The 27047-nt window shown below is 44.2% G+C and overlaps 1 protein-coding gene and 24 non-coding genes across 27 annotated transcripts in view; 1 reads left to right on the top strand and 24 right to left on the bottom strand.

Moving 5' to 3' along the window:
* The window catches only part of atp7b (ATPase copper transporting beta), a 272095-nt gene that overhangs the window by 204454 nt on the left and 40594 nt on the right, over positions 1-27047 (top strand). The window lies entirely within an intron of this gene.
* trnar-ucu (transfer RNA arginine (anticodon UCU)) lies at positions 1618-1690 on the bottom strand. Its single transcript has one exon. It is a non-coding gene; the product is annotated as a tRNA-Arg (tRNA).
* trnar-ccu (transfer RNA arginine (anticodon CCU)) lies at positions 1832-1904 on the bottom strand. Its single transcript has one exon. It is a non-coding gene; the product is annotated as a tRNA-Arg (tRNA).
* Positions 3694-3766, bottom strand: trnar-ucu (transfer RNA arginine (anticodon UCU)). The gene has a single exon. It is a non-coding gene; the product is annotated as a tRNA-Arg (tRNA).
* trnar-ccu (transfer RNA arginine (anticodon CCU)) lies at positions 3908-3980 on the bottom strand. Its single transcript has one exon. It is a non-coding gene; the product is annotated as a tRNA-Arg (tRNA).
* Positions 5767-5839, bottom strand: trnar-ucu (transfer RNA arginine (anticodon UCU)). The gene has a single exon. It is a non-coding gene; the product is annotated as a tRNA-Arg (tRNA).
* Positions 5981-6053, bottom strand: trnar-ccu (transfer RNA arginine (anticodon CCU)). Its single transcript has one exon. It is a non-coding gene; the product is annotated as a tRNA-Arg (tRNA).
* Positions 6195-6267, bottom strand: trnar-ccu (transfer RNA arginine (anticodon CCU)). The gene has a single exon. It is a non-coding gene; the product is annotated as a tRNA-Arg (tRNA).
* trnar-ucu (transfer RNA arginine (anticodon UCU)) lies at positions 8050-8121 on the bottom strand. Its single transcript has one exon. It is a non-coding gene; the product is annotated as a tRNA-Arg (tRNA).
* On the bottom strand, positions 10124-10196 carry trnar-ucu (transfer RNA arginine (anticodon UCU)). The gene has a single exon. It is a non-coding gene; the product is annotated as a tRNA-Arg (tRNA).
* trnar-ccu (transfer RNA arginine (anticodon CCU)) lies at positions 10338-10410 on the bottom strand. Its single transcript has one exon. It is a non-coding gene; the product is annotated as a tRNA-Arg (tRNA).
* On the bottom strand, positions 12199-12271 carry trnar-ucu (transfer RNA arginine (anticodon UCU)). The gene has a single exon. It is a non-coding gene; the product is annotated as a tRNA-Arg (tRNA).
* On the bottom strand, positions 12413-12485 carry trnar-ccu (transfer RNA arginine (anticodon CCU)). The gene has a single exon. It is a non-coding gene; the product is annotated as a tRNA-Arg (tRNA).
* On the bottom strand, positions 14282-14354 carry trnar-ucu (transfer RNA arginine (anticodon UCU)). The gene has a single exon. It is a non-coding gene; the product is annotated as a tRNA-Arg (tRNA).
* Positions 16359-16431, bottom strand: trnar-ucu (transfer RNA arginine (anticodon UCU)). The gene has a single exon. It is a non-coding gene; the product is annotated as a tRNA-Arg (tRNA).
* On the bottom strand, positions 16573-16645 carry trnar-ucu (transfer RNA arginine (anticodon UCU)). The gene has a single exon. It is a non-coding gene; the product is annotated as a tRNA-Arg (tRNA).
* On the bottom strand, positions 18427-18499 carry trnar-ucu (transfer RNA arginine (anticodon UCU)). Its single transcript has one exon. It is a non-coding gene; the product is annotated as a tRNA-Arg (tRNA).
* Positions 18641-18713, bottom strand: trnar-ccu (transfer RNA arginine (anticodon CCU)). Its single transcript has one exon. It is a non-coding gene; the product is annotated as a tRNA-Arg (tRNA).
* trnar-ucu (transfer RNA arginine (anticodon UCU)) lies at positions 20498-20571 on the bottom strand. Its single transcript has one exon. It is a non-coding gene; the product is annotated as a tRNA-Arg (tRNA).
* Positions 20712-20784, bottom strand: trnar-ccu (transfer RNA arginine (anticodon CCU)). The gene has a single exon. It is a non-coding gene; the product is annotated as a tRNA-Arg (tRNA).
* trnar-ucu (transfer RNA arginine (anticodon UCU)) lies at positions 22567-22639 on the bottom strand. Its single transcript has one exon. It is a non-coding gene; the product is annotated as a tRNA-Arg (tRNA).
* trnar-ccu (transfer RNA arginine (anticodon CCU)) lies at positions 22781-22853 on the bottom strand. Its single transcript has one exon. It is a non-coding gene; the product is annotated as a tRNA-Arg (tRNA).
* trnar-ucu (transfer RNA arginine (anticodon UCU)) lies at positions 24643-24715 on the bottom strand. Its single transcript has one exon. It is a non-coding gene; the product is annotated as a tRNA-Arg (tRNA).
* Positions 26712-26784, bottom strand: trnar-ucu (transfer RNA arginine (anticodon UCU)). Its single transcript has one exon. It is a non-coding gene; the product is annotated as a tRNA-Arg (tRNA).
* On the bottom strand, positions 26926-26998 carry trnar-ccu (transfer RNA arginine (anticodon CCU)). The gene has a single exon. It is a non-coding gene; the product is annotated as a tRNA-Arg (tRNA).

Genomic DNA, 27047 nt, shown 5'->3' with positions numbered 1-27047 from the left:
CGAGCACAGGCATTCTGAACCACCTGTAAACTGATCAGGAAGGTTTTGCTAAGACAAGTGAAAAGCGAGTTGCAGTAGTCTAAGCATGAGGAGATGACTGTTGGGAAAACCATCTCAAGTTCAGAGCATGATAGAAATGGACTAAGTTTAGCAATGCTCCAATCCAATCCAATCCCATTTTATTTATAAAGCGCATTCACAAGGCATTACAACCAAACAAGGCGCTGTACACTAAAAATGTTGGTTAATTAAACCGGCGTTTAATGCTCCTGAGATGAAAGAAAGAAGAGCCAACAAGAAACCTGACATGAGAATCCTGGGTGAGAGCTGGGTCAAACGTCACAATGGGATTCTTAACAAAGGGTTTGGTGCGAGAAGCAATTTGATCTAGAGAGGCTGTGACTTCGGGAACCAGCTTGTCTGCGGCACAGATGAGGATCTTCGTCTTATCGTCATTCTGCGGTAGAAAGTTCCCAGCCATCCAGGTTCTAATAGAGTCTGAGCAGGTGTGTAGTAACAGCTGCAGCTTAGACATCTCATGGGGCTTAAAGGAGATGTACCGTCGGATGTCATCTGCATAAAGACGGTAGAATATTCCTTTAAAAAAAACCTCAGGATGTGTTTAAGAGACAACAGATAGAGCCTGAAAATCACAGGCCTCAGAACACAACCCTGTGAGACATCTTTTGGTGAGAGAGGTTCTGGAGGACCAAAACTTGGCGATGGCTACAGAGAAGGAACGCTCAGACATATAAGAGAACCACTCTCGAACAGTTTCTGACAGGCCTTCCCAGTCTCTCAGCTTATCCAGTAGCAGATGATAGTCAACAGTGTCAAAAACTGCAGTTAGGTCCAGCAGAACCAGACTAAACCTGTCCCCTGCATGTCTGTAAGTCAGAAGGTCATTAGAGAACTAAGAAGAGCTGTTTCAGTAGAATGGGATATAAAATAAAACCTTACTGGAAACTACTGTAGATGTTGCGTTCATCAAGAGCAGCTGTGAGGTGTTTAGCCACAGCCTTTTCCAAGATCTTGGAGATGAACGGAAGTTTAGAGATTGCTCTGAAGTTGCTTTTGAGAGCTGGAGCAGGACTCGTTTTTATAAGAAGCGGTTGGATTACAGCTTTCTTGAAATAAGCAGGGAACTGACCAGAAACCAGAGAGACCACACTGGGACAGATAGACAGAAAAGTGTTTTTAAACAAAGAAGAGGGTAAGATGTCGAGGGGGCGTGCAGAAGTCTTCATAATGTAAACTAGTTTGGATGGCTCAGGTGAAGAAACAGGGACAAAGATGCTTAGGATGAGGGGAAGGGTAGGAGTCGGAAGAGGCTGAGATAGCGCTGAAGGACAGATGGAAGATCTCACCTTAATGACTTTGTCCACAAAGAAAGACTGGATGTTTTCACCATCTCCATCAGAGTGGATGTAGGCAGTAGGTGAAGCAGGAGAAAATACTGCTGATGGCGTCAAAACACATTTAGTGAACTACTTGCTCTGGGGCACAACGACTGAACAATTGATAACCATCTTGTGTGTCCCTGCAGTGTTGAAGGAAGTCAGAAGACTCTAGAGATTTTATAGATGTGTTTGAGAGTGGTTTTGTTGAGCATTATACCACCCCAGGTGGGACTCGAACCCACAATCCCTGGCTTAGAAGGCCAGTGCCTTATCCCTTAGGCCACTGGGGCTACAAACTTGTGTCAATAAAGGATTTCGATATGGCCAAAAGTCATCATATCTATCAATGAGGTGACGTGATAAAAAGTACGCAAAACGTTTGCTTCATGAAACAACGTGAGGCAGAAAACATCACTATAACAGGTATATGCCACCCCAGATGGGACTTAAACCCACAATCCCTGGCTTAGGAGGCCAGTGCCTTATCCATTAGGCCACTGGGGCTACATAATTTGAAATCATACACGATCTTTATGTGGCCAAAGGTCATCAACCCACCCTACCTACTGAGCCACTGCTGCCCGTTAATGCAACAACTGCATCCAGAAAACATCACTAAAACCATAATACCTGCCAATATCTGATGTGGGTGTCTTTTGACCATTTGGTCAGAAGACGAGCACAGGCATTCTGAACCACCTGTAAACTGATCAGGAAGGTTTTGCTAAGACAAGTGAAAAGCGAGTTGCAGTAGTCTAAGCATGAGGAGATGACGGTTGGGAAAACCATCTCAAGTTCAGAGCATGATAGAAATGGACTAAGTTTAGCAATGCTCCAATCCAATCCAATCCCATTTTATTTATAAAGCGCATTCACAAGGCATTACAACCAAACAAGGCGCTGTACACTAAAAATGTTGGTTAATTAAACCGGCGTTTAATGCTCCTGAGATGAAAGAAAGAAGAGCCAACAAGAAACCTGACATGAGAATCCTGGGTGAGAGCTGGGTCAAACGTCACAATGGGATTCTTAACAAAGGGTTTGGTGCGAGAAGCAATTTTATCTAGAGAGGCTGTGACTTCGGGAACCAGCTTGTCTGCGGCACAGATGAGGATCTTCGTCTTATCGTCATTCTGCTGTAGAAAGTTCCCAGCCATCCAGGTTCTAATAGAGTCTGAGCAGGTGTGTAGTAACAGCTGCAGCTTAGACATCTCATGGGGCTTAAAGGAGATGTACCGTCGGATGTCATCTGCATAAAGACGGTAGAATATTCCTTTAAAAAAAACCTCAGGATGCGTTTAAGAGACAACAGATAGAGCATGAAAATCACAGGCCTCAGAACACAACCCTGTGAGACATCTTTTGGTGAGAGAGGTTGTGGAGGATCAAAACTTGGTGATGGCTACAGAGAAGGAACGCTCAAACAGATAAGAGAACCACTCTCGAACAGTTTCTGACAGGCCTTCCCAGTCTCTCAGCTTATCCAGTAGCAGATGATAATCAACAGTGTCAAAGACTGCAGTTAGGTCCAGCAGAACCAGACTAGAACAGTCCCCTGCATGTCTGTATGTCAGAAGGTCATTAGAGAACTAAGAAGAGCTGTTTCAGTAGAATGGGATATAAAATAAAACCTTACTGGAAACTACTGTAGATGTTGCGTTCATCAAGAGCAGCTGTGAGGTGTTTAGCCACAGCCTTTTCCGAGATCGTGGAGATGAACGGAAGCTTAGAGATTTCTCTGAAGCTGCTTTTGAGAGATGGAGCAGGACTCGTTTTTATAAGAAGCGGTTGGATTACAGCTTTCTTGAAATAAGCAGGGACCTGACCAGAAACCAGAGAGACCACACTGGGACAGATAGACAGAAAAGTGTTTTTAAAAAAAGAAGAGGGTAAGATGTCGAGGGGGCGTGCAGAAGTCTTCATAATGTAAACTAGTTTGGATGGCTCAGGTGAAGAAACAGGGACAAAGATGCTTAGGATGAGGGGAAGGGTAGTAGTCGGAAGAGGCTGAGATAGCGCTGAAGGACAGATGGAAGATCTCACCTTAATGACTTTGTCCACAAAGAAAGACTGGATGTTTTCACCATCTCCATCAGAGTGGATGTAGGCAGTAGGTGAAGCAGGAGAAAATACTGCTGATGGCGTCAAAACACACTTAGTGAACTACTTGCTCTGGGGCACAACGATTGAACAATTGATAACCATCTTGCGTGTCCCTGTAGTGTTGAAGGAAGTCAGAAGACTCTAGAGATTTTATAGATGTGTTTGAGAGTGGTTTTGTTGAGCATTATACCACCCCAGGTGGGACTCGAACCCACAATCCCTGGCTTAGAAGGCCAGTGCCTTATCCATTAGGCCACTGGGGCTACAAACTAGTGTCAATAAAGGATTTCGATATGGCCAAAAGTAATTATATCTATCAATGAGGTGACGTGATAAAAAGTACGCAAAACGTTTGCTTCATGAAACAACGTGAGGCAGAAAACATCACTATAACAGATATATGCCACCCCAGATGGGACTTGAACCCACAATCCCTGGCTTAGGAGGCCAGTGCCTTATCCATTAGGCCACTGGGGCTCTTAATTTTAAATCATACACGATCTTTATGTGCCCAAAGGTCATAAACCTACCCAACCTACTGAGCCACTGCTGCCCGTTAATGCAACAACTGCACCTAGAAAACATCACTAAAACCATAATACCTGCCAATATCTGATGTGGGTGTCTTTTGACCATTTGGTCAGAAGACGAGCACAGGCATTCTGAACCACCTGTAAACTGATCAGGAAGGTTTTGCTAAGACAAGTGAAAAGCGAGTTGCAGTAGCCTAAGCATGAGGAGATGAAGGTTGGGAAAACCATCTCAAGTTCAGAGCATGATAGAAATGGACTAAGTTTAGCAATGCTTCAATCCAATCCAATCCCATTTTATTTATAAAGCGCATTCACAAGGCATTACAACCAAACAAGGCGCTGTACACTAAAAATGTTGGTTAATTAAACCGGCGTTTAATGCTCCTGAGATGAAAGAAAGAAGAGCCAACAAGAAACCTGACATGAGAATCCTGGGTGAGAGCTGGGTCAAACGTCACAATGGGATTCTTAACAAAGGGTTTGGTGCGAGAAGCAATTTGATCTAGAGAGGCTGTGACTTCGGGAACCAGCTTGTCTGCGGCACAGATGAGGATCTTCGTCTTATCGTCATTCTGCTGTAGAAAGTTCCCAGCCATCCAGGTTCTAATAGAGTCTGAGCAGGTGTGTAGTAACAGCTGCAGCTTAGACATCTCATGGGGCTTAAAGGAGATATACCGTCGGATGTCATCTGCATAAAGACGGTAGAATATTCCTTTAAAAAAAACCTCAGGATGTGTTTAAGAGACAACAGATAGAGCCTGAAAATCACAGGCCTCAGAACACAACCCTGTGAGACATCTTTTGGTGAGAGAGGTTGTGGAGGATCAAAACTTGGTGATGGCTACAGAGAAGGAACGCTCAAACAGATAAGAGAACCACTCTCGAACAGTTTCTGACAGGCCTTCCCAGTCTCTCAGCTTATCCAGTAGCAGATGATAATCAACAGTGTCAAAGACTGCAGTTAGGTCCAGCAGAACCAGACTAGAACAGTCCCCTGCATGTCTGTATGTCAGAAGGTCATTAGAGAACTAAGAAGAGCTGTTTCAGTAGAATGGGATATAAAATAAAACCTTACTGGAAACTACTGTAGATGTTGCGTTCATCAAGAGCAGCTGTGAGGTGTTTAGCCACAGCCTTTTCCGAGATCGTGGAGATGAACGGAAGCTTAGAGATTTCTCTGAAGCTGCTTTTGAGAGATGGAGCAGGACTCGTTTTTATAAGAAGCGGTTGGATTACAGCTTTCTTGAAATAAGCAGGGACCTGACCAGAAACCAGAGAGACCACACTGGGACAGATAGACAGAAAAGTGTTTTTAAAAAAAGAAGAGGGTAAGATGTCGAGGGGGCGTGCAGAAGTCTTCATAATGTAAACTAGTTTGGATGGCTCAGGTGAAGAAACAGGGACAAAGATGCTTAGGAGGAGGGGAAGGGTAGGAGTCGGAAGAGGCTGAGATAGCACTGAAGGACAGATGGAAGATCTCACCTTAATGACTTTGTCCACAAAGAAAGACTGGATGTTTTCACCATCTCCATCAGAGTGGATGTAGGCAGTAGGTGAAGCAGGAGAAAATACTGCTGATGGCGTCAAAACACATTTAGTGAACTACTTGCTCTGGGGCACAACGATTGAACAATTGATAACCATCTTGCGTGTACCTGTAGTGTTGAAGGAAGTCAGAAGACTCTAGAGATTTTATAGATGTGTTTGAGTGTTTTTGTTGAGCATTATACCACCCCAGGTGGGACTCGAATCCACAATCCCTGGCTTAGAAGGCCAGTGCCTTATCCATTAGGCCACTGGGGCTACAAACTTGTGTCAATAAAGGATTTCGATATGGCCAAAAGTAATCATATCTATCAATGAGGTGACGTGATAAAAAGTACGCAAAACGTTTGCTTCATGAAACAACGTGAGGCAGAAAACATCACTATAACAGGTATATGCCACCCCAGATGGGACTTGAACCCACAATCCCTGGCTTAGGAGGCCAGTGCCTTATCCATTAGGCCACTGGGGCTACAAACTTGTGTCAATAAAGGATTTTGATATGGCCAAAAGTCATCATATCTATCAATGAGGTGACGTGATAAAAAGTACGCAAAATGTTTGCTTCATGAAACAACATGAGGCAGAAAACATCACTATAACAGGTATATGCCACCCCAGATGGGACTTGAACCCACAATCCCTGGCTTAGGAGGCCAGTGCCTTATACATTAGGCCACTGGGGCTCGTAATTTTAAATCATACACGATCTTTATGTGCCCAAAGGTCATGAACCTACCCTACCTACTGAGCCACTGCTGCCCGTCAATGCAACAACTGCATCCAGACAACATCACTAAAACCATAATACCTGCCAATATCTGATGTGGGTGTCTTTGACCATTTGGTCAGAAGAAGAGTACAGGCATTCTGAACCACCTGTAAACTGATCAGGAAGGTTTTGCTAAGACAAGTGAAAAGCGAGTTGCAGTAGCCTAAGCATGAGGAGATGAAGGTTGGGAAAACCATCTCAAGTTCAGAGCATGATAGAAATGGACTAAGTTTAGCAATGCTTCAATCCAATCCCATTTTATTTATAAAGCGCATTCACAAGGCATTACAACCAAACAAGGCGCTGTACACTAAAAATGTTGGTTAATTAAACCGGCGTTTAATGCTCCTGAGATGAAAGAAAGAAGAGCCAACAAGAAACCTGACATGAGAATCCTGGGTGAGAGCTGGGTCAAACGTCACAATGGGATTCTTAACAAAGGGTTTGGTGCGAGAAGCAATTTGATCTAGAGAGGCTGTGACTTCGGGAACCAGCTTGTCTGCGGCACAGATGAGGATCTTCGTCTTATCGTCATTCTGCTGTAGAAAGTTCCCAGCCATCCAGGTTCTAATAGAGTCTGAGCAGGTGTGTAGTAACAGCTGCAGCTTAGACATCTCATGGGGCTTAAAGGAGATGTACCGTCGGATGTCATCTGCATAAAGACGGTAGAATATTCCTTTAAAAAAAACCTCAGGATGTGTTTAAGAGACAACAGATAGAGCCTGAAAATCACAGGCCTCAGAACACAACCCTGTGAGACATCTTTTGGTGAGAGAGGTTCTGGAGGACCAAAACTTGGCGATGGCTACAGAGAAGGAACGCTCAGACAGATAAGAGAACCACTCTCGAACAGTTTCTGACAGGCCTTCCCAGTCTCTCAGCTTATCCAGTAGCAGATGATGGTCAACAGTGTCAAAAACTGCAGTTAGGTCCAGCAGAACCAGACTAAACAGTCCCCTGCATGTCTGTAAGTCAGAAGGTCATTAGAGAACTAAGAAGAGCTGTTTCAGTAGAATGGGATATAAAATAAAACCTTACTGGAAACTACTGTAGATGTTGCGTTCATCAAGAGCAGCTGTGAGGTGTTTAGCCACAGCCTTTTCCGAGATCTTGGAGATGAACGGAAGCTTAGAGATTGCTCTGAAGTTGCTTTTGAGAGCTGGAGCAGGGCTCGTTTTTATAAGAAGCGGTTGGATTACAGCTTTCTTGAAATAAGCAGGGACCTGACCAGAAACCAGAGAGACCACACTGGGACAGATAGACAGAAAAGTGTTTTTAAACAAAGAAGAGGGTGAGATGTCGAGGGGGCGTGCAGAAGTCTTCATAATGTAAACTAGTTTGGATGGCTCAGGTGAAGAAACAGGGACAAAGATGTTTAGGATGAGGGGATGGGTAGGAGTTGGAAGAGGCTGAGATAGCGCTGAAGGGCAGATGGAAGATCTCACCTTAATGACTTTGTCCACAAAGAAAGACTGGATGTTTTCACCATCTCCATCAGAGTGGATGTAGGCAGTAGGTGAATCAGGAGAAAATACTGCTGATGGCGTCAAAACACACTTAGTGTAACTACTTGATCTGGGGCACTGCATTTGAACAACTGATAACCATCTTGCGTGTCCCTGCAGTGTTGAAGGAAGTCAGAAGACTCTAGAGATTTTATAGATGTTTTTGAGAGTGGTTTTGTTGAGCATTATAGCACCCCAGGTGGGACTCGAACCCACAATCCCTGGCTTAGAAGGCCAGTGCCTTATCATTAGGCCACTGGGCTACAAACATTTGTCCATGAAGGATTTCGATATGGCCAAAAGTCATCATATCTATCAATGAGGTGACGTGATAAAAAGTACGCAAAACGTTTGCTTCATGAAACAATGTGAGGCAGAAAACATCACTATAACAGGTATATGCCACCACAGATGGGACTTAAACCCACAATCCCTGGCTTAGGAGGACAGTGCCTTATCCATTAGGCCACTGGGGCTACATAATTTGAAATCATATACGATCTTTATGTGGCCAAAGGTCATCAACCCACCCTACCTACTGAGCCACTGCTGCCCGTTAATGCAACAACTGCATCCAGAAAACATCACTAAAACCATAATACCTGCCAATATCTGATGTGGGTGTCTTTTGACCATTTGGTCAGAAGACGAGCACAGGCATTCTGAACCACCTGTAAACTGATCAGGAAGGTTTTGCTAAGACAAGTGAAAAGCGAGTTGCAGTAGTCTAAGCATGAGGAGATGACGGTTGGGAAAACCATCTCAAGTTCAGAGCATGATAGAAATGGACTAAGTTTAGCAATGCTCCAATCCAATCCAATCCCATTTTATTTATAAAGCGCATTCACAAGGCATTACAACCAAACAAGGCGCTGTACACTAAAAATGTTGGTTAATTAAACCGGCGTTTAATGCTCCTGAGATGAAAGAAAGAAGAGCCAACAAGAAACCTGACATGAGAATCCTGGGTGAGAGCTGGGTCAAACGTCACAATGGGATTCTTAACAAAGGGTTTGGTGCGAGAAGCAATTTGATCTAGAGAGGCTGTGACTTCGAGAACCAGCTTGTCTGCGGCACAGATGAGGATCTTCGTCTTATCGTCATTCTGCTGTAGAAAGTTCCCAGCCATCCAGGTTCTAATAGAGTCTGAGCAGGTGTGTAGTAACAGCTGCAGCTTAGACATCTCATGGGGCTTAAAGGAGATGTACCGTCGGATGTCATCTGCATAAAGACGGTAGAATATTCCTTTAAAAAAAACCTCAGGATGCGTTTAAGAGACAACAGATAGAGCATGAAAATCACAGGCCTCAGAACACAACCCTGTGAGACATCTTTTGGTGAGAGAGGTTGTGGAGGACCAAAACTTGGTGATGGCTACAGAGAAGGAACGCTCAGACAGATAAGAGAACCACTCTCGAACAGTTTCTGACAGGCCTTCCCAGTCTCTCAGCTTATCCAGTAGCAGATGATAATCAACAGTGTCAAAGACTGCAGTTAGATCCAGCAGAACCAGACTAGAACAGTCCCCTGCATGTCTGTATGTCAGAAGGTCATTAGAGAACTAAGAAGAGCTGTTTCAGTAGAATGGGATATAAAATAAAACCTTACTGGAAACTACTGTAGATGTTGCGTTCATCAAGACTAGCTGTGAGGTGTTTAGCCACAGCCTTTTCCGAGATCGTGGAGATGAACGGAAGCTTAGAGATTTCTCTGAAGCTGCTTTTGAGAGCTGGAGCAGGACTCGTTTTTATAAGAAGCGGTTGGATTACAGCTTTCTTGAAATAAGCAGGGACCTGACCAGAAACCAGAGAGACCACACTGGGACAGATAGACAGAAAAGTGTTTTTAAAAAAAGAAGAGGGTAAGATGTCGAGGGGGCATGCAGAAGTCTTCATAATGTAAACTAGTTTGGATGGCTCAGGTGAAGAAACAGGGACAAAGTTGCTTAGGATGAGGGGAAGGGTAGGAGTCGGAAGAGGCTGAGATAGCGCTGAAGGACAGATGGAAGATCTCACATTAATGACTTTGTCCACAAAGAAAGACTGGATGTTTTCACCATCTCCATCAGAGTGGATGTAGGCAGTAGGTGAAGCAGGAGAAAATACTGCTGATGGCGTCAAAACACACTTAGTGAACTACTTGCTCTGGGGCACAACGATTGAACAATTGATAACCATCTTGCGTGTCCCTGTAGTGTTGAAGGAAGTCAGAAGACTCTAGAGATTTTATAGATCTGTTTGAGAGTGGTTTTGTTGAGCATTATACCACCCCAGGTGGGACTCGAACCCACAATCCCTGGCTTAGAAGGCCAGTGCCTTATCCATTAGGCCACTGGGGCTACAAACTTGTGTCAATAAAGGATTTCGATATGGCCAAAAGTCATCATATCTATCAATGAGGTGACGTGATAAAAAGTACGCAAAACGTTTGCTTCATGAAACAACGTGAGGCAGAAAACATCACTATAACAGGTATATGCCACCCCAGATGGGACTTGAACCCACAATCCCTGGCTTAGGAGGCCAGTGCCTTATCCATTAGGCCACTGGGGCTCGTAATTTTAAATCATACACGATCTTTATGTTCCCAAAGGTCATCAACCTACCCTACCTACTGAGCCACTGCTGCCCGTTAATGCAACAACTGCATCCAGACAACATCACTAAAACCATAATACCTGCCAATATCTGATGTGGGTGTCTTTTGACCATTTGGTCAGAAGCCGAGCACAGGCATTCTGAACCACCTGTAAACTGATCAGGAAGGTTTTGCTAAGACAAGTGAAAAGCGAGTTGCAGTAGCCTAAGCATGAGGAGATGAAGGTTGGGAAAACCATCTCAAGTTCAGAGCATGATAGAAATGGACTAAGTTTAGCAATGCTTCAATCCAATCCCATTTTATTTATAAAGCGCATTCACAAGGCATTACAACCAAACAAGGTGCTGTACACTAAAAATGTTGGTTAATTAAACCGGCGTTTAATGCTCCTGAGATGAAAGAAAGAAGAGCCAACAAGAAACCTGACATGAGAATCCTGGGTGAGAGCTGGGTCAAACGTCACAATGGGATTCTTAACAAAGGGTTTGGTGCGAGAAGCAATTTGATCTAGAGAGGCTGTGACTTCGGGAACCAGCTTGTCTGCGGCACAGATGAGGATTTTCGTCTTATTGTCATTCTGCTGTAGAAAGTTCCCAGCCATCCAGCTTCTAATAGAGTCTGAGCAGGTGTGTAGTAACAGCTGCAGCTTAGACATCTCATGGGGCTTAAAGGAGATGTACCGTCGGATGTCATCTGCATAAAGACGGTAGAATATTCCTTTAAAAAAAACCTCAGGATGTGTTTAAGAGACAACAGATAGAGCCTGAAAATCACAGGCCTCAGAACACAACCCTGTGAGACATCTTTTGGTGAGAGAGGTTCTGGAGGACCAAAACTTGGCGATGGCTACAGAGAAGGAACGCTCAGACAGATAAGAGAACCACTCTCGAACAGTTTCTGACAGGCCTTCCCAGTCTCTCAGCTTATCCAGTAGCAGATGATAGTCAACAGTGTCAAAAACTGCAGTTAGGTCCAGCAGAACCAGACTAAACAGTCCCCTGCATGTCTGTAAGTCAGAAGGTCATTAGAGAACTAAGAAGAGCTGTTTCAGTAGAATGGGATATAAAATAAAACCTTACTGGAAACTACTGTAGATGTTGCGTTCATCAAGAGCAGCTGTGAGGTGTTTAGCCACAGCCTTTTCCGAGATCTTGGAGATGAACGGAAGCTTAGAGATTGCTCTGAAGTTGCTTTTGAGAGCTGGAGCAGGACTCGTTTTTATAAGAAGCGGTTGGATTACAGCTTTCTTGAAATAAGCAGGGACCTCACCAGAAACCAGAGAGACCACACTGGGACAGATAGACAGAAAAGTGTTTTTAAACAAAGAAGAGGGTAAGATGTCGAGGGGGCGTGCAGAAGTCTTCATAATGTAAGCTAGTTTGGATGGCTCAGGTGAAGAAACAGGGACAAAGATGCTTAGGATGAGGGGATGGGTAGGAGTCGTGAGTCATGAGGCTGAGATAGCACTGAAGGACAGATGAAAGATCTCACCTTAATGACTTTGTCCACAAAGAAAGACTGGATGTTTTCACCATCTCCATCAGAGTGGATGTAGGCAGTAGGTGAAGCAGGAGAAAATACTGCTGATGGCATCAAAACACACTTAGTGTAACTACTTGCTCTGGGGCACTGCATTTGAACAACTGATAACCATCTTGCGTGTCCCTGCAGTGTTGAAGGAAGTCAGAAGACTCTAGAGATTTTATAGATGTGTTTGAGAGTGGTTTTGTTGAGCATTATAGCACCCCAGGTGGGACTCGAACCCACAATCCCTGGCTTAGAAGGCCAGTGCCTTATCCATTAGGCCACTGGGGCTACAAACTTTTGTCCATGAAGGATTTCGATATGGCTAAAAGTCATCATATCTATCAATGAGGTGACGTGATAAAAAGTACGCAAAACGTTTGCTTCATGAAACAACGTGAGGCAGAAAACATCACTATAACAGGTATATGCCACCCCAGATGGGACTTGAACCCACAATTCCTGGCTTAGGAGGCCAGTGCCTTATCCATTAGGCCACTGGGGCTACATAATTGGAAATCATACACGATCTTTATTTGGCCAAAAGTCATCAACCCACCCTACCTACTGAGCCACTGCTGCCCGTTAATGCAACAACTGCATCCAGAAAACATCACTAAAACCATAATACCTGCCAATATCTGATGTGGGTGTCTTTTGACCATTTGGTCAGAAGACGAGCACAGGCATTCTGAACCACCTGTAAACTGATCAGGAAGGTTTTGCTAAGACAAGTGAAAAGCGAGTTGCAGTAGTCTAAGCATGAGGAGATGACGGTTGGGAAAACCATCTCCAGTTCAGAGCATGATAGAAATGGACTAAGTTTAGCAATGCTCCAATCCAATCCAATCCCATTTTATTTATAAAGCGCATTCACAAGGCATTACAACCAAACAAGGCGCTGTACACTAAAAATGTTGGTTAATTAAACCGGCGTTTAATGCTCCTGAGATGAAAGAAAGAAGAGCCAACAAGAAACCTGACATGAGAATCCTGGGTGAGAGCTGGGTCAAACGTCACAATGGGATTCTTAACAAAGGGTTTGGTGCGAGAAGCAATTTTATCTAGAGAGGCTGTTACTTCGGGAACCAGCTTGTCTGCGGCACAGATGAGGATCTTTGTCTTATCGTCATTCTGCTGTAGAAAGTTCCCAGCCATCCAGGTTCTAATAGAGTCTGAGCAGGTGTGTAGTAACAGCTGCAGCTTAGACATCTCATGGGGCTTAAAGGAGATGTACCATCGGATGTCATCTGCATAAAGACGGTAGAATATTCCTTTAAAAAAAAACCTCAGGATGCATTTAAGAGACAACAGATAGAGCATGAAAATCACAGGCCTCAGAACACAACCCTGTGAGACATCTTTTGGTGAGAGAGGTTGTGGAGGACCAAAACTTGGTGATGGCTACAGAGAAGGAACGCTCAGACAGATAAGAGAACCACTCTCGAACAGTTTCTGACAGGCCTTCCCAGTCTCTCAGCTTATCCAGTAGCAGATGATAATCAACAGTGTCAAAGACTGCAGTTAGGTCCAGCAGAACCAGACTAGAACAGTCCCCTGCATGTCTGTATGTCAGAAGGTCATTAGAGAACTAAGAAGAGCTGTTTCAGTAGAATGGGATATAAAATAAAACCTTACTGGAAACTACTGTAGATGTTGCGTTCATCAAGAGCAGCTGTGAGGTGTTTAGCCACAGCCTTTTCCGAGATCTTGGAGATGAACGGAAGCTTAGAGATTGCTCTGAAGTTGCTTTTGAGAGCTGGAGCAGGACTCGTTTTTATAAGAAGCGGTTGGATTACAGCTTTCTTGAAATAAGCAGGGACCTCACCAGAAACCAGAGAGACCACACTGGGACAGATAGACAGAAAAGTGTTTTTAAACAAAGAAGAGGGTAAGATGTCGAGGGGGCGTGCAGAAGTCTTCATAATGTAAGCTAGTTTGGATGGCTCAGGTGAAGAAACAGGGACAAAGATGCTTAGGATGAGGGGATGGGTAGGAGTCGTGAGTCATGAGGCTGAGATAGCACTGAAGGACAGATGAAAGATCTCACCTTAATGACTTTGTCCACAAAGAAAGACTGGATGTTTTCACCATCTCCATCAGAGTGGATGTAGGCAGTAGGTGAAGCAGGAGAAAATACTGCTGATGGCATCAAAACACACTTAGTGTAACTACTTGCTCTGGGGCACTGCATTTGAACAACTGATAACCATCTTGCGTGTCCCTGCAGTGTTGAAGGAAGTCAGAAGACTCTAGAGATTTTATAGATGTGTTTGAGAGTGGTTTTGTTGAGCATTATAGCACCCCAGGTGGGACTCGAACCCACAATCCCTGGCTTAGAAGGCCAGTGCCTTATCCATTAGGCCACTGGGGCTACAAACTTTTGTCCATGAAGGATTTCGATATGGCCAAAAGTCATCATATCTATCAATGAGGTGACGTGATAAAAAGTACGCAAAACGTTTGCTTCATGAAACAACGTGAGGCAGAAAACATCACTATAACAGGTATATGCCACCCCAGATGGGACTTGAACCCACAATTCCTGGCTTAGGAGGCCAGTGTCTTATCCATTAGGCCACTGGGGCTACATAATTGGAAATCATACACGATCTTTATTTGGCCAAAAGTCATCAACCCACCCTACCTACTGAGCCACTGCTGCCCGTTAATGCAACAACTGCATCCAGAAAACATCACTAAAACCATAATACCTGCCAATATCTGATGTGGGTGTCTTTTGACCATTTGGTCAGAAGACGAGCACAGGCATTCTGAACCACCTGTAAACTGATCAGGAAGGTTTTGCTAAGACAAGTGAAAAGCGAGTTGCAGTAGTCTAAGCATGAGGAGATGACGGTTGGGAAAACCATCTCCAGTTCAGAGCATGATAGAAATGGACTAAGGTTAGCAATGCTCCAATCCAATCCAATCCCATTTTATTTATAAAGCGCATTCACAAGGCATTACAACCAAACAAGGCGCTGTACACTAAAAATGTTGGTTAATTAAACCGGCGTTTAATGATCCTGAGATGAAAGAAAGAAGAGCCAACAAGAAACCTGACATGAGAATCCTGGGTGAGAGCTGGGTCAAACGTCACAATGGGATTCTTAACAAAGGGTTTGGTGCGAGAAGCAATTTTATCTAGAGAGGCTGTTACTTCGGGAACCAGCTTGTCTGCGGCACAGATGAGGATCTTTGTCTTATCGTCATTCTGCTGTAGAAAGTTCCCAGCCATCCAGGTTCTAATAGAGTCTGAGCAGGTGTGTAGTAACAGCTGCAGCTTAGACATCTCATGGGGCTTAAAGGAGATGTACCATCGGATGTCATCTGCATAAAGACGGTAGAATATTCCTTTAAAAAAAAACCTCAGGATGCATTTAAGAGACAACAGATAGAGCATGAAAATCACAGGCCTCAGAACACAACCCTGTGAGACATCTTTTGGTGAGAGAGGTTGTGGAGGACCAAAACTTGGTGATGGCTACAGAGAAGGAACGCTCAGACAGATAAGAGAACCACTCTCGAACAGTTTCTGACAGGCCTTCCCAGTCTCTCAGCTTATCCAGTAGCAGATGATAATCAACAGTGTCAAAGACTGCAGTTAGGTCCAGCAGAACCAGACTAGAACAGTCCCCTGCATGTCTGTATGTCAGAAGGTCATTAGAGAACTAAGAAGAGCTGTTTCAGTAGAATGGGATATAAAATAAAACCTTACTGGAAACTACTGTAGATGTTGCGTTCATCAAGAGCAGCTGTGAGGTGTTTAGCCACAGCCTTTTCCGAGATCGTGGAGATGAACGGAAGCTTAGAGATTTCTCTGAAGCTGCTTTTGAGAGATGGAGCAGGACTCGTTTTTATAAGAAGCGGTTGGATTACAGCTTTCTTGAAATAAGCAGGGACCTGACCAGAAACCAGAGAGACCACACTGGGACAGATAGACAGAAAAGTGTTTTTAAAAAAAGAAGAGGGTAAGATGTCGAGGGGGCGTGCAGAAGTCTTCATAATGTAAACTAGTTTGGATGGCTCAGGTGAAGAAACAGGGACAAAGATGCTTAGGATGAGGGGAAGGGTAGGAGTCGGAAGAGGCTGAGATAGCGCTGAAGGACAGATGGAAGATCTCACCTTAATGACTTTGTCCACAAAGAAAGACTGGATGTTTTCACCATCTCCATCAGAGTGGATGTAGGCAGTAGGTGAAGAAGGAGAAAATACTGCTGATGGCGTCAAAACACACTTAGTGAACTACTTGCTCTGGGGAACAACGATTGAACAATTGATAACCATCTTGCGTGTCCCTGTAGTGTTGAAGGAAGTCAGTAGACTCTAGAGATTTTATAGATGTGTTTGAGAGTGGTTTTGTTGAGCATTATACCACCCCAGGTGGGACTCGAACCCACAATCCCTGGCTTAGAAGGCCAGTGCCTTATCCATTAGGCCACTGGGGCTACAAACTTGTGTCAATAAAGGATTTCGATATGGCCAAAAGTCATCATATCTATCAATGAGGTGACGTGATAAAAAGTACGCAAAACGTTTGCTTCATGAAACAACGTGAGGCAGAAAACATCACTATAACAGGTATATGCCACCCCAGATGGGACTTGAACCCACAATCCCTGGTTTAGAAGGCCAGTGCCTTATCCATTAGGCCACTGGGGCTAGTAATTTGAAATCATACACGATCTTTATGTGCCCAAAGGTCATCAACCTACCCTACCTACTGAGCCACTGCTGCCCGTTAATGCAACAACTGCATCCAGACAACATCACTAAAACCATAATACCTGCCAATATCTGATGTGGGTGTCTTTTGACCATTTGGTCAGAAGACGAGCACAGGCATTCTGAACCACCTGTAAACTGATCAGGAAGGTTTTGCTAAGACAAGTGAAAAGCGAGTTGCAGTAGCCTAAGCATGAGGAGATGAAGGTTGGGAAAACCATCTCAAGTTCAGAGCATGATAGAAATGGACTAAGTTTAGCAATGCTTCAATCCAATCCCATTTTATTTATAAAGCGCATTCACAAGGCATTACAACCAAACAAGGCGCTGTACACTAAAAATGTTGGTTAATTAAACCGGCGTTTAATGCTCCTGAGATGAAAGAAAGAAGAGCCAACAAGAAACCTGACATGAGAATCCTGGGTGAGAGCTGGGTCAAACGTCACAATGGGATTCTTAACAAAGGGTTTGGTGCGAGAAGCAATTTGATCTAGAGAGGCTGTGACTTCGGGAACCAGCTTGTCTGCGGCACAGATGAGGATCTTCGTCTTATCGTCATTCTGCTGTAGAAAGTTCCCAGCCATCCAGGTTCTAATAGAGTCTGAGCAGGTGTGTAGTAACAGCTGCAGCTTGGACATCTCATGGGGCTTAAAGGAGATGTACCGTCGGATGTCATCTGCATAAAGACGTAGAATATTCCTTTAAAAAAAACCTCAGGATGTGTTTAAGAGACAACAGATTGAGCCTGAAAATCACAGGCCTCAGAACACAACCCTGTGAGACATCTTTTGGTGAGAGAGGTTCTGGAGGACCAAAACTTGGCGATGGCTACAGAGAAGGAACGCTCAGACAGATAAGAGAACCACTCTCGAACAGTTTCTGACAGGCCTTCCCAGTCTCTCAGCTTATCCAGTAGCAGATGATAGTCAAAAGTGTCAAAAACTGCAGTTAGGTCCAGCAGAACCAGACTAAACAGTCCCCTGCATGTCTGTAAGTCAGAAGGTCATTAGAGAACTAAGAAGAGCTGTTTCAGTAGAATGGGATATAAAATAAAACCTTACTGGAAACTGCTATAGATGTTGCGTTCATCAAGAGCAGCTGTGAGGTGTTTAGCCACAGCCTTTTCCGAGATCTTGGAGATGAACGGAAGCTTAGAGATTGCTCTGAAGTTGCTTTTGAGAGCTGGAGCAGGACTCGTTTTTATAAGAAGCGGTTGGATTACAGCTTTCTTGAAATAAGCAGGGACCTGACCAGAAACCAGAGAGACCACACTGGGACAGATAGACAGAAAAGTGTTTTTAAACAAAGAAGAGGGTAAGATGTCGAGGGGGCGTGCAGAAGTCTTCATAATGTAAACTAGTTTGGATGGCTCAGGTGAAGAAACAGGGACAAAGATGCTTAGGATGAGGGGAAGGGTAGGAGTCGGAAGAGGCTGAGATAGCGCTGAAGGACAGATGGAAGATCTCACCTTAATGACTTTGTCCACAAAGAAAGACTGGATGTTTTCACCATCTCCATCAGAGTGGATGTAGGCAGTAGGTGAAGAAGGAGAAAATACTGCTGATGGCGTCAAAACACACTTAGTGAACTACTTGCTCTGGGGAACAACGATTGAACAATTGATAACCATCTTGCGTGTCCCTGTAGTGTTGAAGGAAGTCAGAAGACTCTAGAGATTTTATAGATGTGTTTGAGAGTGGTTTTGTTGAGCATTATACCACCCCAGGTGGGACTCGAACCCACAATACCTGGCTTAGAAGGCCAGTGCCTTATCCATTAGGCCACTGGGGCTACAAACTTGTGTCAATAAAGGATTTCGATATGGCCAAAAGTCATCATATCTATCAATGAGGTGACGTGATAAAAAGTACGCAAAACGTTTGCTTCATGAAACAACGTGAGGCAGAAAACATCACTATAACAGGTATATGCCACCCCAGATGGGACTTGAACCCACAATCCCTGGCTTAGGAGGCCAGTGCCTTATCCATTAGGCCACTGGGGCTACATAATTTGAAATCATACACGATCTTTATTTGGCCAAAAGTCATCAACCCACCCTACCTACTGAGCCACTGCTGCCCGTTAATGCAACAACTGCATCCAGAAAACATCACTAAAACCATAATACCTGCCAATATCTGATGTGGGTGTCTTTTGACCATTTGGTCAGAAGACGAGCACAGGCATTCTGAACCACCTGTAAACTGATCAGGAAGGTTTTGCTAAGACAAGTGAAAAGCGAGTTGCAGTAGTCTAAGCATGAGGAGATGACGGTTGGGAAAACCATCTCCAGTTCAGAGCATGATAGAAATGGACTAAGTTTAGCAATGCTCCAATCCAATCCCATTTTATTCATAAAGCGCATTCACAAGGCATTACAACCAAACAAGGCGCTGTACACTAAAAATGTTGGTTAATTAAACCGGCGTTTAATGCTCCTGAGATGAAAGAAAGAAGAACCAACAAGAAACCTGACATGAGAATCCTGGGTGAGAGCTGGGTCAAACGTCACAATGGGATTCTTAACAAAGGGTTTGGTGCGAGAAGCAATTTTATCTAGAGAGGCTGTTACTTCGGGAACCAGCTTGTCTGCGGCACAGATGAGGATCTTCGTCTTATCGTCATTCTGCTGTAGAAAGTTCCCAGCCATCCAGGTTCTAATAGAGTCTGAGCAGGTGTGTAGTAACGGCTGCAGCTTAGACATCTCATGGGGCTTAAAGGAGATGTACCATCGGATGTCATCTGCATAAAGACGGTAGAATATTCCTTTAAAAAAAACCTCAGGATGCATTTAAGAGACAACAGATAGAGCATGAAAATCACAGGCCTCAGAACACAACCCTGTGAGACATCTTTTGGTGAGAGAGGTTGTGGAGGACCAAAACTTGGTGATGGCTACAGAGAAGGAACGCTCAGACAGATAAGAGAACCACTCTCGAACAGTTTCTGACAGGCCTTCCCAGTCTCTCAGCTTATCCAGTAGCAGATGATAATCAACAGTGTCAAAGACTGCAGTTAGGTCCAGCAGAACCAGACTAGAACAGTCCCCTGCATGTCTGTATGTCAGAAGGTCATTAGAGAACTAAGAAGAGCTGTTTCAGTAGAATGGGATATAAAATAAAACCTTACTGGAAACTACTGTAGATGTTGCGTTCATCAAGAGCAGCTGTGAGGTGTTTAGCCACAGCCTTTTCCGAGATCGTGGAGATGAACGGAAGCTTAGAGATTTCTCTGAAGCTGCTTTTGAGAGATGGAGCAGGACTCGTTTTTATAAGAAGCGGTTGGATTACAGCTTTCTTGAAATAAGCAGGGACCTGACCAGAAACCAGAGAGACCACACTGGGACAGATAGACAGAAAAGTGTTTTTAAAAAAAGAAGAGGGTAAGATGTCGAGGGGGCGTGCAGAAGTCTTCATAATGTAAACTAGTTTGGATGGCTCAGGTGAAGAAACAGGGACAAAGATGCTTAGGATGAGGGGAAGGGTAGGAGTCGGAAGAGGCTGAGATAGCGCTGAAGGACAGATGGAAGATCTCACCTTAATGACTTTGTCCACAAAGAAAGACTGGATGTTTTCACCATCTCCATCAGAGTGGATGTAGGCAGTAGGTGAAGCAGGAGAAAATACTGCTGATGGCGTCAAAACACACTTAGTGAACTACTTGCTCTGGGGAACAACGACTGAACAATTGATAACCATCTTGCGTGTCGCTGTAGTGTTGAAGGAAGTCAGAAGACTCTAGTGATTTTATAGATGTGTTTGAGAGTGGTTTTGTTGAGCATTATACCAGCCCAGGTGGGACTCGAACCCACAATCCCTGGCTTAGAAGGCCAGTGCCTTATCCATTAGGCCACTGGGGCTACAAACTTGTGTCAATAAAGGATTTCTATATGGCCAAAAGTCATCATATCTATCAATGAGGTGACGTGATAAAAAGTACGCAAAACGTTTGCTTCATGAAACAACGTGAGGCAGAAAACATCACTATAACAGGTATATGCCACCCCAGATGGGACTTGAACCCACAATCCCTGGCTTAGGAGGCCAGTGCCTTATCCATTAGGCCACTGGGGCTCATAATTTTAAATCATACACGATCTTTATGTGCCCAAAGGTCATCAACCTACCCTACCTACTGAGCCACTGCTGCCCGTTAATGCAACAACTGCATCCAGACAACATCACTAAAACCATAATACCTGCCAATATCTGATGTGGGTGTCTTTTGACCATTTGGTCAGAAGACGAGCACAGGCATTCTGAACCACCTGTAAACTGATCAGGAAGGTTTTGCTAAGACAAGTGAAAAGCGAGTTGCAGTAGCCTAAGCATGAGGAGATGAAGGTTGGGAAAACCATCTCAAGTTCAGAGCATGATAGAAATGGACTAAGTTTAGCAATGCTTCAATCCAATCCCATTTTATTTATAAAGCGCATTCACAAGGCATTACAACCAAACAAGGCGCTGTACACTAAAAATGTTGGTTAATTAAACCGGCGTTTAATGCTCCTGAGATGAAAGAAAGAAGAGCCAACAAGAAACCTGACATGAGAATCCTGGGTGAGAGCTGGGTCAAACGTCACAATGGGATTCTTAACAAAGGGTTTGGTGCGAGAAGCAATTTGATCTAGAGAGGCTGTGACTTCGGGAACCAGCTTGTCTGCGGCACAGATGAGGATCTTCGTCTTATCGTCATTCTGCTGTAGAAAGTTCCCAGCCATCCAGGTTCTAATAGAGTCTGAGCAGGTGTGTAGTAACAGCTGCAGCTTAGACATCTCATGGGGCTTAAAGGAGATGTACCGTCGGATGTCATCTGCATAAAGACGTAGAATATTCCTTTAATAAAAACCTCAGGATGTGTTTAAGAGACAACAGATTGAGCCTGAAAATCACAGGCCTCAGAACACAACCCTGTGAGACATCTTTTGGTGAGAGAGGTTGTGGAGGACCAAAACTTGGCGATGGCTACAGAGAAGGAACGCTCAGACAGATAAGAGAACCACTCTCGAACAGTTTCTGACAGGCCTTCCCAGTCTCTCAGCTTATCCAGTAGCAGATGATAGTCAACAGTGTCAAAAACCGCAGTTAGGTCCAGCAGAACCAGACTAAACAGTCCCCTGCATGTCTGTATGTCAGAAGGTCATTAGAGAACTAAGAAGAGCTGTTTCAGTAGAATGGGATATAAAATAAAACCTTACTGGAAACTGCTGTAGATGTTGCGTTCATCAAGAGCAGCTGTGAGGTGTTTAGCCACAGCCTTTTCCGAGATCTTGGAGATGAACGGAAGCTTAGAGATTGCTCTGAAGTTGCTTTTGAGAGCTGGAGCAGGACTCGTTTTTATAAGAAGCGGTTGGATTACAGCTTTCTTGAAATAAGCAGGGACCTGACCAGAAACCAGAGAGACCACACTGGGACAGATAGACAGAAAAGTGTTTTTAAACAAAGAAGAGGGTAAGATGTCGAGGGGGCGTGCAGAAGTCTTCATAATGTAAACTAGTTTGGATGGCTCAGGTGAAGAAACAGGGACAAATATGCTTAGGATGAGGGGAAGGGTAGGAGTCGGAAGAGGCTGAGATAGCGCTGAAGGACAGATGGAAGATCTCACCTTAATGACTTTGTCCACAAAGAAAGACTGGATGTTTTCACCATCTCCATCAGAGTGGATGTAGGCAGTAGGTGAAGCAGGAGAAAATACTGCTGATGGCATCAAAACACACTTAGTGTAACTACTTGCTCTGGGGCACTGCATTTGAACAACTGATAACCATCTTGCGTGTCCCTGCAGTGTTGAATGAAGTCAGAAGACTCTAGAGATGTTATAGATGTGTTTGAGAGTGGTTTTGTTGAGCATTATAGCACCCCAGGTGGGACTCGAACCCACAATCCCTGGCTTAGAAGGCCAGTGCCTTATCCATTAGGCCACTGGGGCTACAAACTTTTGTCCATGAAGGATTTCGATATGGCCAAAAGTCATCATATCTATCAATGAGGTGACGTGATAAAAAGTACGCAAAACGTTTGCTTCATGAAACAACGTGAGGCAGAAAACATCACTATAACAGGTATATGCCACCCCAGATGGGACTTGAACCCACAATTCCTGGCTTAGGAGGCCAGTGCCTTATCCATTAGGCCACTGGGGCTACATAATTTGAAATCATACACGATCTTTATTTGGCCAAAAGTCATCAACCCACCCTACCTACTGAGCCACTGCTGCCCGTTAATGCAACAACTGCATCCAGAAAACATCACTAAAACCATAATACCTGCCAATATCTGATGTGGGTGTCTTTTGACCATTTGGTCAGAAGACGAGCACAGGCATTCTGAACCACCTGTAAACTGATCAGGAAGGTTTTGCTAAGACAAGTGAAAAGCGAGTTGCAGTAGTCTAAGCATGAGGAGATGACGGTTGGGAAAACCATCTCCAGTTCAGAGCATGATAGAAATGGACTAAGTTTAGCAATGCTCCAATCCAATCCAATCCCATTTTATTTATAAAGCGCATTCACAAGGCATTACAACCAAACAAGGCGCTGTACACTAAAAATGTTGGTTAATTAAACCGGCGTTTAATGCTCCTGAGATGAAAGAAAGAAGAGCCAACAAGAAACCTGACATGAGAATCCTGGGTGAGAGCTGGGTCAAACGTCACAATGGGATTCTTAACAAAGGGTTTGGTGCGAGAAGCAATTTTATCTAGAGAGGCTGTTACTTCGGGAACCAGCTTGTCTGCGGCACAGATGAGGATCTTCGTCTTATCGTCATTCTGCTGTAGAAAGTTCCCAGCCATCCAGGTTCTAATAGAGTCTGAGCAGGTGTGTAGTAACAGCTGCAGCTTAGACATCTCATGGGGCTTAAAGGAGATGTACCATCGGATGTCATCTGCATAAAGACGGTAGAATATTCCTTTAAAAAAAACCTCAGGATGCATTTAAGAGACAACAGATAGAGCATGAAAATCACAGGCCTCAGAACATAACCCTGTGAGACATCTTTTGGTGAGAGAGGTTGTGGAGGACCAAAACTTGGTGATGGCTACAGAGAAGGAACGCTCAGACAGATAAGAGAACCACTCTCGAACAGTTTCTGACAGGCCTTCCCAGTCTCTCAGCTTATCCAGTAGCAGATGATAATCAACAGTGTCAAAGACTGCAGTTAGGTCCAGCAGAACCAGACTAGAACAGTCCCCTGCATGTCTGTATGTCAGAAGGTCATTAGAGAACTAAGAAGAGCTGTTTCAGTAGAATGGGATATAAAATAAAACCTTACTGGAAACTACTGTAGATGTTGCGTTCATCAAGAGCAGCTGTGAGGTGTTTAGCCACAGCCTTTTCCGAGATCGTGGAGATGAACGGAAGCTTAGAGATTTCTCTCAAGCTGCTTTTGAGAGATGGAGCAGGACTTGTTTTTATAAGAAGCGGTTGGATTACAGCTTTCTTGAAATAAGCAGGGACCTGACCAGAAACCAGAGAGACCACACTGGGACAGATAGACAGAAAAGTGTTTTTAAACAAAGAAGAGGGTAAGATGTCGAGGGGGCGTGCAGAAGTCTTCATAATGTAAACTAGTTTGGATGGCTCAGGTGAAAAAACAGGGATAAAGATGTTTAGGATGAGGGGAAGGGTAGGAGTCGGAAGAGGCTGAGATAGCGCTGAAGGACAGATGGAAGATCTCACCTTAATGACTTTGTCCACAAAGAAAGACTGGATGTTTTCACCATCTCCATCAGAGTGGATGTAGGCAGTAGGTGAAGCAGGAGAAAATACTGCTGATGGCGTCAAAACACACTTAGTGAACTACTTGCTCTGGGGAACAAGGGCTGAACAATTGATAACCATCTTGCGTGTCCCTGTAGTGTTGAAGGAAGTCAGAAGACTCTAGAGATTTTATAGATGTGTTTGAGAGTGGTTTTGTTGAGCATTATACCACCCCAGGTGGGACTCGAACCCACAATCCCTGGCTTAGAAGGCCAGTGCCTTATCCATTAGGCCACTGGGGCTACAAACTTGTGTCAATAAAGGATTTCGATATGGCCAAAAGTCATCATATCTATCAATGAGGTGACGTGATAAAAAGTACGCAAAACGTTTGCTTCATGAAACAACGTGAGGCAGAAAACATCACTATAACAGGTATATGCCAACCCAGATGGGACTTGAACCCACAATCCCTGGCTTAGGAGGCCAGTGCCTTATCCATTAGGCCACTGGGGATCGTAATTTTAAATCATACACGATCTTTATGTTCCCAAAGGTCATCAACCTACCCTACCTACTGAGCCACTGCTGCCCGTTAATGCAACAACTGCATCCAGACAACATCACTAAAACCATAATACCTGCCAATATCTGATGTGGGTGTCTTTTGACCATTTGGTCAGAAGCCGAGCACAGGCATTCTGAACCACCTGTAAACTGATCAGGAAGGTTTTGCTAAGACAAGTGAAAAGCGAGTTGCAGTAGCCTAAGCATGAGGAGATGAAGGTTGGGAAAACCATCTCAAGTTCAGAGCATGATAGAAATGGACTAAGTTTAGCAATGCTTCAATCCAATCCCATTTTATTTATAAAGCGCATTCACAAGGCATTACAACCAAACAAGGTGCTGTACACTAAAAATGTTGGTTAATTAAACCGGCGTTTAATGCTCCTGAGATGAAAGAAAGAAGAGCCAACAAGAAACCTGACATGAGAATCCTGGGTGAGAGCTGGGTCAAACGTCACAATGGGATTCTTAACAAAGGGTTTGGTGCGAGAAGCAATTTGATCTAGAGAGGCTGTGACTTCGGGAACCAGCTTGTCTGCGGCACAGATGAGGATCTTCGTCTTATCGTCATTCTGCTGTAGAAAGTTCCCAGCCATCCAGGTTCTAATAGAGTCTGAGCAGGTGTGTAGTAACAGCTGCAGCTTAGACATCTCATGGGGCTTAAAGGAGATGTACCGTCGGATGTCATCTGCATAAAGACGTAGAATATTCCTTTAATAAAAACCTCAGGATGTGTTTAAGAGACAACAGATTGAGCCTGAAAATCACAGACCTCAGAACACAACCCTGTGAGACATCTTTTGGTGAGAGAGGTTCTGGAGGACCAAAACTTGGCGATGGCTACAGAGAAGGAACGCTCAGACAGATAAGAGAACCACTCTCGAACAGTTTCTGACAGGCCTTCCCAGTCTCTCAGCTTATCCAGTAGCAGATGATAGTCAACAGTGTCAAAAACCGCAGTTAGGTCCAGCAGAACCAGACTAAACAGTCCCCTGCATGTCTGTAAGTCAGAAGGTCATTAGAGAACTAAGAAGAGCTGTTTCAGTAGAATGGGATATAAAATAAAACCTTACTGGAAACTGCTGTAGATGTTGCGTTCATCAAGAGCAGCTGTGAGGTGTTTAGCCACAGCCTTTTCCGAGATCTTGGAGATGAACGGAAGCTTAGAGATTGCTCTGAAGTTGCTTTTGAGAGCTGGAGCAGGACTTGTTTTTATAAGAAGCGGTTGGATTACAGCTTTCTTGAAATAAGCAGGGACCTGACCAGAAACCAGAGAGACCACACTGGGACAGATAGACAGAAAAGTGTTTTTAAACAAAGAAGAGGGTAAGATGTCGAGGGGGCGTGCAGAAGTCTTCATAATGTAAACTAGTTTGGATGGCTCAGGAGAAGAAACAGGGACAAATATGCTTAGGATGAGGGGAAGGGTAGGAGTCGGAAGAGGCTGAGATAGCGCTGAAGGACAGATGGAAGATCTCACCTTAATGACTTTGTCCACAAAGAAAGACTGGATGTTTTCACCATCTCCATCAGAGTGGATGTAGGCAGTAGGTGAAGCAGGAGAAAATACTGCTGATGGCATCAAAACACACTTAGTGTAACTACTTGCTCTGGGGCACTGCATTTGAACAACTGATAACCATCTTGCGTGTCCCTGCAGTGTTGAAGGAAGTCAGAAGACTCTAGAGATTTTATAGATGTGTTTGAGAGTGGTTTTGTTGAGCATTATAGCACCCCAGGTGGGACTCGAACCCACAATCCCTGGCTTAGAAGGCCAGTGCCTTATCCATTAGGCCACTGGGGCTACAAACTTTTGTCCATGAAGGATTTCGATATGGCCAAAAGTCATCATATCTATCAATGAGGTGACGTGATAAAAAGTACGCAAAACGTTTGCTTCATGAAACAACGTGAGGCAGAAAACATCACTATAACAGGTATAAGCCACCCCAGATGGGAATTGAACCCACAATCCCTGGCTTAGGAGGCCAGTGCCTTATCCATTAGGCGACTGGGGCTACATAATTTGAAATCATACACGATCTTTATTTGGCCAAAAGTCATCAA

Source organism: Nothobranchius furzeri, chromosome 1 (genome assembly GCF_043380555.1).
Source record: "Nothobranchius furzeri strain GRZ-AD chromosome 1, NfurGRZ-RIMD1, whole genome shotgun sequence".
In the NCBI taxonomy this organism is placed as follows: domain Eukaryota; kingdom Metazoa; phylum Chordata; class Actinopteri; order Cyprinodontiformes; family Nothobranchiidae; genus Nothobranchius; species Nothobranchius furzeri.
The sequence above is the reverse complement of the archived record's forward strand: the minus strand, read 5'-3'. Positions and strand labels throughout refer to the sequence as shown.